The sequence below is a fragment of the Pyxicephalus adspersus genome, chromosome 4 (genome assembly GCF_032062135.1).
Source record: "Pyxicephalus adspersus chromosome 4, UCB_Pads_2.0, whole genome shotgun sequence".
In the NCBI taxonomy this organism is placed as follows: domain Eukaryota; kingdom Metazoa; phylum Chordata; class Amphibia; order Anura; family Pyxicephalidae; genus Pyxicephalus; species Pyxicephalus adspersus.
The window spans coordinates 6,561,227-6,570,895 of record NC_092861.1 but is presented as its reverse complement, the minus strand read 5'-3'; the positions used below and the strand labels follow the sequence as shown (position 1 = coordinate 6,570,895).

General features: G+C 42.7%; 1 protein-coding gene across 1 annotated transcript in view; it reads left to right on the top strand.

Annotated features, from left to right (window-relative positions):
* Positions 1 to 343, top strand: part of RAB10 (RAB10, member RAS oncogene family) — a gene marked incomplete in the record, with an annotated part of 44,278 nt that extends 43,935 nt beyond the window's left edge. Inside the window, 1 exon segment of the mRNA XM_072407281.1 lies at positions 1 to 343.
* Positions 344 to 9,669: the final 9,326 nt, after the last annotated feature.

Genomic DNA, 9,669 nt, shown 5'->3' with positions numbered 1-9,669 from the left:
TCCCCTCCATTTTAACCTATGAATGTCCCCCCCACCCTATCATATTAACATCCCTCTCTCCATCTAAGCGAGCGCTTGCTGGTCTCCTTCTCACAGTGTATAGAGAACGGAGGAAGATGCAGCTGAAAGTCGATAAAACATGTTTGTGACATTTGTCATTTTAACGCTTTATCCCCTTCCCCTTTCTGTCACTACATTTTGGTTGTATCCTCATGTCCCCCCTCTCGTTCTGTTGTCACTAAAAAAAAGGAAAAAAAAAAATTTTGAAGACGGAGGCACCTACAGCAACTACTGCTACTATTCTGGAAAATGAAATGTGTATCACAATAAAACTTAGAGTGAATCACTATTGTAGTGTCCATCTTTGCGGTGGGTAAGTTAAGGAGGTCTGAGCACATGGCACATGTGAAAAGTGTGTCCCTGCCCTGGGGTCAGTCAGCCACAGTTCCAGGAACCCTGTTTGGAGAATGGCTGCTATAATGCAAAGGTGATGGGGCGGCTGTGGGAGGAGGCAAAGAAATATCTGACCGATCACTTGCTCAATACTATCACATATTCCCATGCCAAAAAAACTCTGGCTACAAAAGGTTAAGGGCCCATTCACAATGCGCTCTCCTGTTGGTTTGGTGCACATTATGTAATAGGTTGGCATTCTTGGCACGTAAGCAGCCTATTCTAACACTGAGCTGCCAATGCTGGATTGTTGCAAGCACTGGGAATGGTTTGTCCCAACCCCTGTTGGCATCACTTATACAGGTCCTGTCCTCACCCAAAACACACACATCCTGTGAATCGACAGTGAAAAGAAAAGCAGTAGTCAGGAGCTCATCTGGTACTTTGACCTCTCCTCTTATTGGCATGTCCCTTGTTAATACACAGCTGACTAGCTCATTCTTCTGCATATTCTACCTCTTCATCATGCAGTTACTGTCCAGCAGGGCTCACCAGTTTATGATGGTTCTAATAATCGGCTATTACTCCAATTCACAAATAACTGATCTCAATTGCAATGTGCGCCCTCTATATAGTTATTACCGGTGTGACATTGGGCTTGGCACCCTTTCTGCTTGTTTCAGATCGACACATTGATTGTTATTGGACCTTTTTTATTACTATTTACCCTTTAAATCTATTTGGAGAAAGTTGTGCGCGGCACCATCTGATGGCCTCCCGATGCCTGAAAACAGAAATGAGAAGTCATTTTCTTGTTGGAATACATACATGCCTGATTTATGTCACCATGGCAATGCAGGATTTTATCCGGAGGTTTTTCTCTTACATTCTAACACCTCGAGTCTTCATTTCAAGCGTAATGTAAAGCTGCAGAAGGCTACTGACAACCTTTGGTGTAGGAAGGAAGGTACAGATGGAAAAATGTGCAGGAGATGGAGCATATTTAAGCTTAAAGGAAAACTCCACTTTCACTTCTTTAAAGAGAATCATTGCTACGGCTTGCTTTACTGCACTGTATTGCTGCTACTCTTGGCAATGGTCATGTGACTAACAGACCTTCAGTAACCACTAGCAAGCTTTTATAAGTGAATATATTGATTTTTGCTCCAAGAATAAATTCTCAATTTTTTTTTCATAGAAATTAGGCTTTATTAAAAGATGATCCATGCAAAAATATAACTAATCGGCCAGTGATAATCATGGGCTTGGTGTCCATGCATAAGCTTTTTGGTCACTGTAATAGGACGTCTTAAAATTTTTGCATTCCTAAGAGCCTCTGCTTCTGAATTACAAAGCTGTAAAAACTATGCCTCGGAGTGGAGAAAGCAATGAAGGGCCCCTCTGATTGGATTTTTATTGCGCTGTCCCTGTTTGGGAGATTCGTTTCCCCTATATGTTGTGATGACCATTGAGGCAGAATTGATGGGGCAAAATGTAAGGGAAAACCTCCATTGAGGTGCACCGCTACTGGTGACTGTCATGCAGGAGGAAGTGCTTCCTCAGTTGTCTCCCCCCTAGTGATCAGTCTCAAGCATTGCAGCTGTAACCAGTCACAAGGTGAGAAGTTGCAGCAGGGTCTAAGTCGCTTCTGTCAAGGATGTCCTTCCCATTCTCAATTTTTTCTGCTGTGTACATCGAGTGGCCAATGTGCAGATCAATGTATAGTCCCGGCAGGACCAGGACAAAGTGCATTATGTGCAGGTGTTATATCATCCCAACCTTGATAATGAAGCTGGCTGAAGAATCCAAACCTGGATGAAAGGGCAATATGTTGACAATGAGGGCCGTCATAGTGGTAAAGTATGAAAGTCTGCCACGTAAGTCCACCATAATGTGTATGTATGACCTGGGCACCGGCGGTGTTTAATTCTTTTGTAAAGGCTTGCAGACTTCAAACATTTCCACTTTCAACTACCTCGAATAGATAAGCATTGCAATGGCAAAAATTTCCGGTCATGCTGATAATCACAAAATGGGTAATACGGGACAAAATTGTTACAGGTGGCAGTAGATATTACAATTCATGCCAGTCATGATACAGCTGAGAGGCTGACTGATTACTAGGGTTGACATTTTGACCAATTCATCCTTAGAGAGTGAAGGTTCTTCTCCCTGACCAGGTCTACTGGAGAGCTTTCTGTCCATCAGTCCTTAAATCTTCTGTTCTTAACCAAGGTTCTGTGGATCCCCAGGGTTCTTTCAGAGGTTGCCAGGGGTTCATCACCACTTCATATTTAATTATACCGTTCTGGGGCCAAAGTTATGAGGAAGGGCCAGCTTCCCAACACTAATGACCATTTAGGTTGTCTAAAAGGGTGTTCTGTCCATTGGCCATGTGGAAGGCTTTCCATTGCCCAAATTAATTTGATTTAGTTGGGGTTCCTGAAGACCTAAATATAAATTCACGGATTCCTCAGGAGTAAAAAGGTTGAGAAGGCTGCCTTGTTAATATGGTCAATGGTATGGAACCAAATATCACCAATGATTACGCAATGTGCTGGGTGACGAGCTTTTTGGCCTTGCAAGGGTTCCATAGCAATGGCCCCTAAATGTTGGTCTTCAAATTCCACAGCATACCTAACATAAGATTTGTTGATCCAAGTAGGATGACTTCCGACCGCTTCTGCCCCTCTATATTAACTGTCATCATGGAGCTTCTACGTATAGGGACCCGAATGGCCAATCTGGGCTTAGCTAAGCTAAAGTCAACCCTGTTATTTGAGCCAAAGCAGAAGATAATGATGGCTCTCTAGAGGCCTCACCAATCATCCATCTCATCATCCATTCAGGAAATCTAGCAGCTAATAAAGTGCTTCCCCGGCAGACAGCACTATCGGCATCATTGATCAAACACACGTGAACAGAGGAGACGAAGAGAAGTCTTCCTGGGTGACATCAGCCAAATCTCTGTCTGGACAGCACGTCACCCTGGGGGGCTCCTAATATCTCATCCTGAGTCCTACAGAGGGCCGAGCAAAGATTTCACGCCGGTTACATCATTATTACTTCATTTTATGGCAAGTCATGTGGCTTCCAAAGTGTTTCAGTATAAGCAACGTTTCTATTAAGGTTTTAGAAACATGGAGGTGACAACATGACACTAAAGTCACACAGGTGAGTAGTATGGTGTCACACACTAGGATGAAATTTTCTCATCCTCATAATGTAAATTTCCATGGCCATCTGGTGTGTAACATAAGCCCCGGTGTCACAGTCATGTTAGCACACAACTCTTTAGTTGGCTAGATGAGTATGGAAGGCATAAAGGTATATTGTCCCCCTAGGTGAAGCTCCACTTGCCCAACCTTAGAATCCCCATGACCCTCTCCATACTGTCATACTTAGACTTTTTATCCAATGGGATCTCTAATTGCCTGGCACTGTTCATATAAAACCCTTCACTGCCAATGTTGGAACTGGTATGGTGGAATCGGCAATCAACAATCTCCCAGCTGCAGGTCATAGGGAGAAGTTTCCGGGCAGCTTTACAAACTGGAAAACGTGCTATCCACCTGCCATATGGGCATATGGCTCATGAGAGTCGATAAAGCAAAGAAGGGCCCCTCTGGTTAGGTTTTTATTGTGCTGTCCCTGTTTGGGAGACTCTTAGGGCTTATCTGACCCTCTTGGGTAGCCAGGACTGACATGGCCCAGTGTCAGAGCAGCAGGAGATCGGCAAATATTAATTCACCGCTCTCTCCTTCTCGGTATGAACCTGGAGACGCTCGGATCTGAGCACTTCCAGGTTCAGTTACCAAACCAGGGCCATTCTGGCCGGAGAGGGAGCTGACCAATCATCTTTAACTGAGTGTAGAGTTTAAATGAACAGACCTTTATTATCTCCTTAAAGAGAACCTGTCACCTGCATTATAATAATCACATTGCACTGTGCTATCACAACACTGTTTTGTCATAGAAGGGTTCTCAAATTTAATAGTGTAATATTAAATAACACCTCCTAAATTGTTAAATGTTACCCCTCCTCCCCATACACCATCATCTATGCACATAGGAATGCAAACACGTACATCTAGTAGACACAAGTACGAAATCAACAACTGTACCACGTGTATTCGGTATTGTGGTGCACGCTGCAGAGAGAACAAGTTTCACAGACATCATTTGGTTGTTACACCTAATTTTTATGGCTTTTATAGCATCATCTATGGACAATTTTGGGTACCCTTTTTTTTGTGTGCTTAATATTGATGGTTGACAAACTGGAATCTATTTCAACACAACCTAAGATTTTATAATATACTAAAAATTTGGGATTGTTGTTTTTTTAAAAAATAATTGAGTGTATTTTTACTGAAATAGATACACAGTTCTACAATTATCTTATTGACATAAAAAATGCCAATTTACCAAAATTTTATTTTTTGGGAGGGTTGATCTTTTACTTTGCAAGCTACTAACAGAGCACCTCCATCAATATAAAGGGCTGGTTGAGGAACTGATGACTCCACAGTCCCACCATGCACTGTGACTTTCAAATTTAGCAGCAGCTCTATTGCAGAGGTTTCATTCAACTTAAGCCATATGGTGGCATGGCCAAATATGATTGCAGTGCACTTCAATCTCCATAACCAATATGAAGAACTGATTGTTATCTACAATATACCATTACAATATTTACCAGGTCTAGACCTGGACCAATATTTTGTATTTGAGGAATCATTGCTACGGAGTTGTCCTCATCTAAATATGGTTGAGCACAATGAGCCTCACCAACCACTGCAAATAGTTACATCCCTTTCCCACCTTACTGACATGATTATATATGTGTGGTTGGGTTAGAGACCTGTAAGTTTGGCTTTCGTTCCCTTTAGAACAGCTTCTCTCCCCATACAAGTCTAAATCCATTGCTAAATAGTTGTTAAAGCATCTGCATCCATTGTTGTTCTTGGGGTGTTTCTGCTGTCCTAGGTTACCTGTTTCTTCAGCCATTGGTTGCATGTGTGGTTGGGATATGGGCCTGTATTAGTTGGCATTAGGACGCTTTAGGATGACTTCTCTCACCACACAAGTCTATAGAATACTAAACAGCCATTGCAGCAACTGGACTGCGGGTCATTTCTGGGATGTTTCTGCTGTCCTAGTTCATCTGTGCCCGCAGCTACTGGGTGTATTTGTGTGGTTGGGTTAGAGACTGATATTAGTTGGCATTAGTTCCCTTTAGGGCAGCTTCTCTCTCCATTCAAGTCTATTAGATGCTAAATAGCCATTTAAGCAACTGGACCCAGGGTCGTTTTTGGGGTGTTTCTGCTGTCCTTGCTTTACCTGTTCCTGCGGCCACTGGTTGCAAGTGTGCGGTTGGGTTAAGGACCTGTTATAGTTGGCATTAGTTCCTTTTAGAACAGCTTCTATCCCCATACAAATCTATGGGATAATAAATACCTGTTAAAGCAATGCTCCCATGGTTGTTTCTGGGGTGTTTCTGCTGTCCTAGCATCCCTGTCCCTGCGGTTACTGGTTGTACAAGTGTGGTTGGGTTATGGACCTGTATTAGTTGGCATTAGTTCCTTTTAGAATAGCTTCTCTCCCCATACAAGTCTACGGGATAATAAATACCTGTTAAAGCGATGCTCCCATGATTGTTTCTGGGGTGTTTCTGCTGTCCTAGCATCCCTGTTCCTGCGGTTACTGGTTGTCCATGTGTGGTTGGGTTAAGGACCTGTATTAGTTGGCATTAGTTCCCTTTAACTTCTCTCCCCATACAAGTCTACGGGATAATAAAAACCTGTTAAAGCAATGCTCCCATGATCGTTTCTGGGGTGTTTCTGCTGTCCTAGCATCCCTGTGCCTGCGGTTACTGGTTGTACATGTGTGGTTGGGTTAGGGACCTGTATTAGTTGGTGTTTGTTCTCTTTAGGACAGCTACCCATACAAGTCCATGGGATACTAAACCACCATTAAAGCAATGCAGCCAACGTCGTTTCTTGTGTTTTTCTGCTGTCCTAGTTTACCTGTTCCTGCGGCCACTGGTTCATCTGTGAAGTCTGACCCTGACCTTTTTAGACAACGACATCATATTACAAGCACAGGGATCGGATATTTTAGATGAATCTGTTGGATATTAAAAGAGATAAGCTTTGGATATTGCACCGTGCATCCCTACAGTTCTTTTATATGAGGGAAAGAAGAGAGACTAAGTGCTTTATTACACTGGAAGGAGAGAAGGCTGGTGGGTGTGCATGGGCCACAATGGTGCCCTTCAACTAGGTGGCACCCTAACTGACCCATTTATGCCTTAAAATGTCCCTGATGCACTGGCAATATTTTCTGAATGATCTCAGAAGGGTTCAATTTGCCCCTAGAAGCCGCCTATGCCCCCCAAGATGGCTTGTGAAAAGAAAGTCGGAGAAGAGGCTGCTGACCTTCCCAAATGTCCATAGTACGACGGATAACATAAAAACTCTGATCAATGATGACCGTACCTCATTTCCAGTTCTTCCTGGGTAGATCAGCAATTGTAGATGGATTTTTTTAAAGACGTTGGTTGTAAAAGCTCCAATGATTTGGAAACATGACCATTGGCAGAAGAAGACCATATAGTCCTTGTTTCTCTGCATAGTAAATGGAGCTCTGTGTGTCTAACATACAAAAGTTGATGACCTAAGTCATTGTTAATGGGAAACTCAATATCAGAGAGACGCTGAGATCAGATGGCCGCCAATTTCCTGGAAACTTCGGCATTCACGTGGTTGTCTAATAACGATGTACAGATATAATCAATATGCCCCATCGCATCATACAGTACCCATCTCCTGTGATAAAAGAAGACATCATCCCATACAGCGGGCATTTATTGAGTAATGAATGCCCCTTAGCTTGTCCCAATCTACTGGCCAAAATATTCAGAACCAGAAAATCCGTGAAAATCATGGACAAGTACAACGAATGTTCATCATATCAAAGAAGGCCAGCTGTGCCCAGCATCTGCACTTTACTGGTGGGTGGGCACTAGAAGGATAACATCCCACAGTTGGGGGTTCATGGTTTGTACCCCAACCCCCTGGCATAAGAATTGCAGTGAGACTCTCAGTTACTTCTAACTTATCCATTGAGGACAATGGGGGAGTATGACACCATTACCTGGCTTTGTGAGGGTCTCCATGGACCCCAATAGAAGCCAGCATGTGATTCCACCTGCCAGGAAATTGGGGGAAATTGGCTTCTAAAGCCAACAGTCACATTCTATGTATTTGGGGCAACTGGAGAACAGTGTGTCCACAGGGGCGTTATATGTGGCCTGAGAAGCCCCAGTGCCCAACCAGTGGCCCACCAGTTCTTGTTGTGCATCTGACCTACTTTTGTTTAATATCAGTCTCTAGCAGTTTCTTGTAACATGTCCCTTGTCCATGACAGTGCCCTACAGCATTATCTCTTTGTCTCCAATCATTCCTATAGCATGTCTGCAGTCTCGAACCGTCTTCTGTACTATATATCTGCAGTCTCTGACAATCTCCTGCTCTAGTACAATGTCTGCACTCTCTGAACCTCTGTACAGGCACTGCAGGAGTTGAATTTGGGTACTTACACTTCTTGCATTAAAAAATGTGTAATGATTTAATAATGATTGCTGAGCTGGGTTCAGTTGTGAGTTTTATATCTGAAATAGAGTTTTTATTTTGTAGGTAAAGCTTACTTATTATATATCAAGCATGAGACAATTGTAGAGGGCAGGAAAACCATTGTATAAAAGCAAGGAAAAGAGCTAGGAACTCTTGTAAAATTATTATAAAAATTACTCACCATCTCCTGTAATATGTCTGCAGTCTCTGACCATCTCCTGTACAATGTCTGCAGTCTCTGACCATCTCCTGTACCATGTCTGCAGTCTCTGACCCTCTCCTGTACAATGTCTGCAGTCTCTGACCATCTCCTGTACCATGTCTGCAGTCTCTGACCATCTCCTGTAGAATGTCTGCAGTCTCTGACCATCTTCTGTTGTATGTCTGCAGTCTCTGACCATCTTCTGTTGTATGTCTGCAGTCTCAGACTGTCTCCTGTACAATGTCTGCAGTCTCAGACTGTCTCCTGTACAATGTCTGCAGTCCCTTACCATGTCCTATACTATGTCTGCAGTCTCTGACCAACTCCCGTAACAGTCTCTGACAGTCTTCAATAGCATTATGTATATTAAATTTTGCATGTGGCCCTTTGATGATTCTGAGGTCCACAGTTAGAGCCCCTCCCTTTCTCCTTCGGACATCTCCTTGTTGTAATGTATGAGGCGACTGCTATAAATAGTCTGCTGATCCATGGACATGACATTAGTAGGTGGTCAGAGCGGGGTGAATTGTTTCCTGAGATAAATGCGTCCTTCGTCCTTTATTTATAGCGGCGTCCATCTAACCTTGTCCAATATCAGCCCAGCCTGCCCTGCAGGGATCTCCAATGTGCAGAGCATGAACCGCCATGGCACTGAGGATTATTATTGGTTGTATATAAAAGATCTGCCCATGCCAAACCTTACCCTATGATGATCTGTCATTACCCCCTTATCCTGGGGGAGCACATTATATCATATAGGGAGATGCAAAGAAAACTACACAGACTGCAATCTTTACATTTTTTAAATTCCTCCCTGCAGTACTGTTCTTCTCCCACTAGATGTCCTTAGTCCGGTGGCTAGCATCATTTCACCAACTTCCTATGAGCCCAGGGCATCTTGGTCCACTGCAGCCTGTGATTACATAGTAAAATTAGAAGTAACACAATGATGACTTTATCTCTTCATCTCTTTTCTCTTAGGAGCGTGTTAATTGCCCAAACTGAAAGCTTCAGACTGCTTCCTCCTTTGTCCCTGTACAGGCACTGCAGGAGGCGAATTGGGGTACTTAGACTTCTTGCATTAAAAAATGTGTAATGATTTATTTTTGATTACTGAGCTGAGTTCAGTTTTGAGTTTTATATCTGAAATAGACTTTTTTATTTAGTTGGTAAAGCTTACTTATTATATATCAAGTATGAGATAATTGTAGAGGGCAGGAAAAGCATTGTATAAAGGAAAGGGAAAGAGCTGGGAACTCTTGTAAAATTATTTTGAAAATTATGCATCACCATCCTGCAAAGATTCGCAAAGTTTATCTGCCTGTTTCCTTGTATTTTACAAAATGACCACTAGAGGGAGACAAAGTCCATCATAGTGTACATAAAAGTGAAATCCTATTAACTATAGAATTATTATTATTATTATTATTATTATTA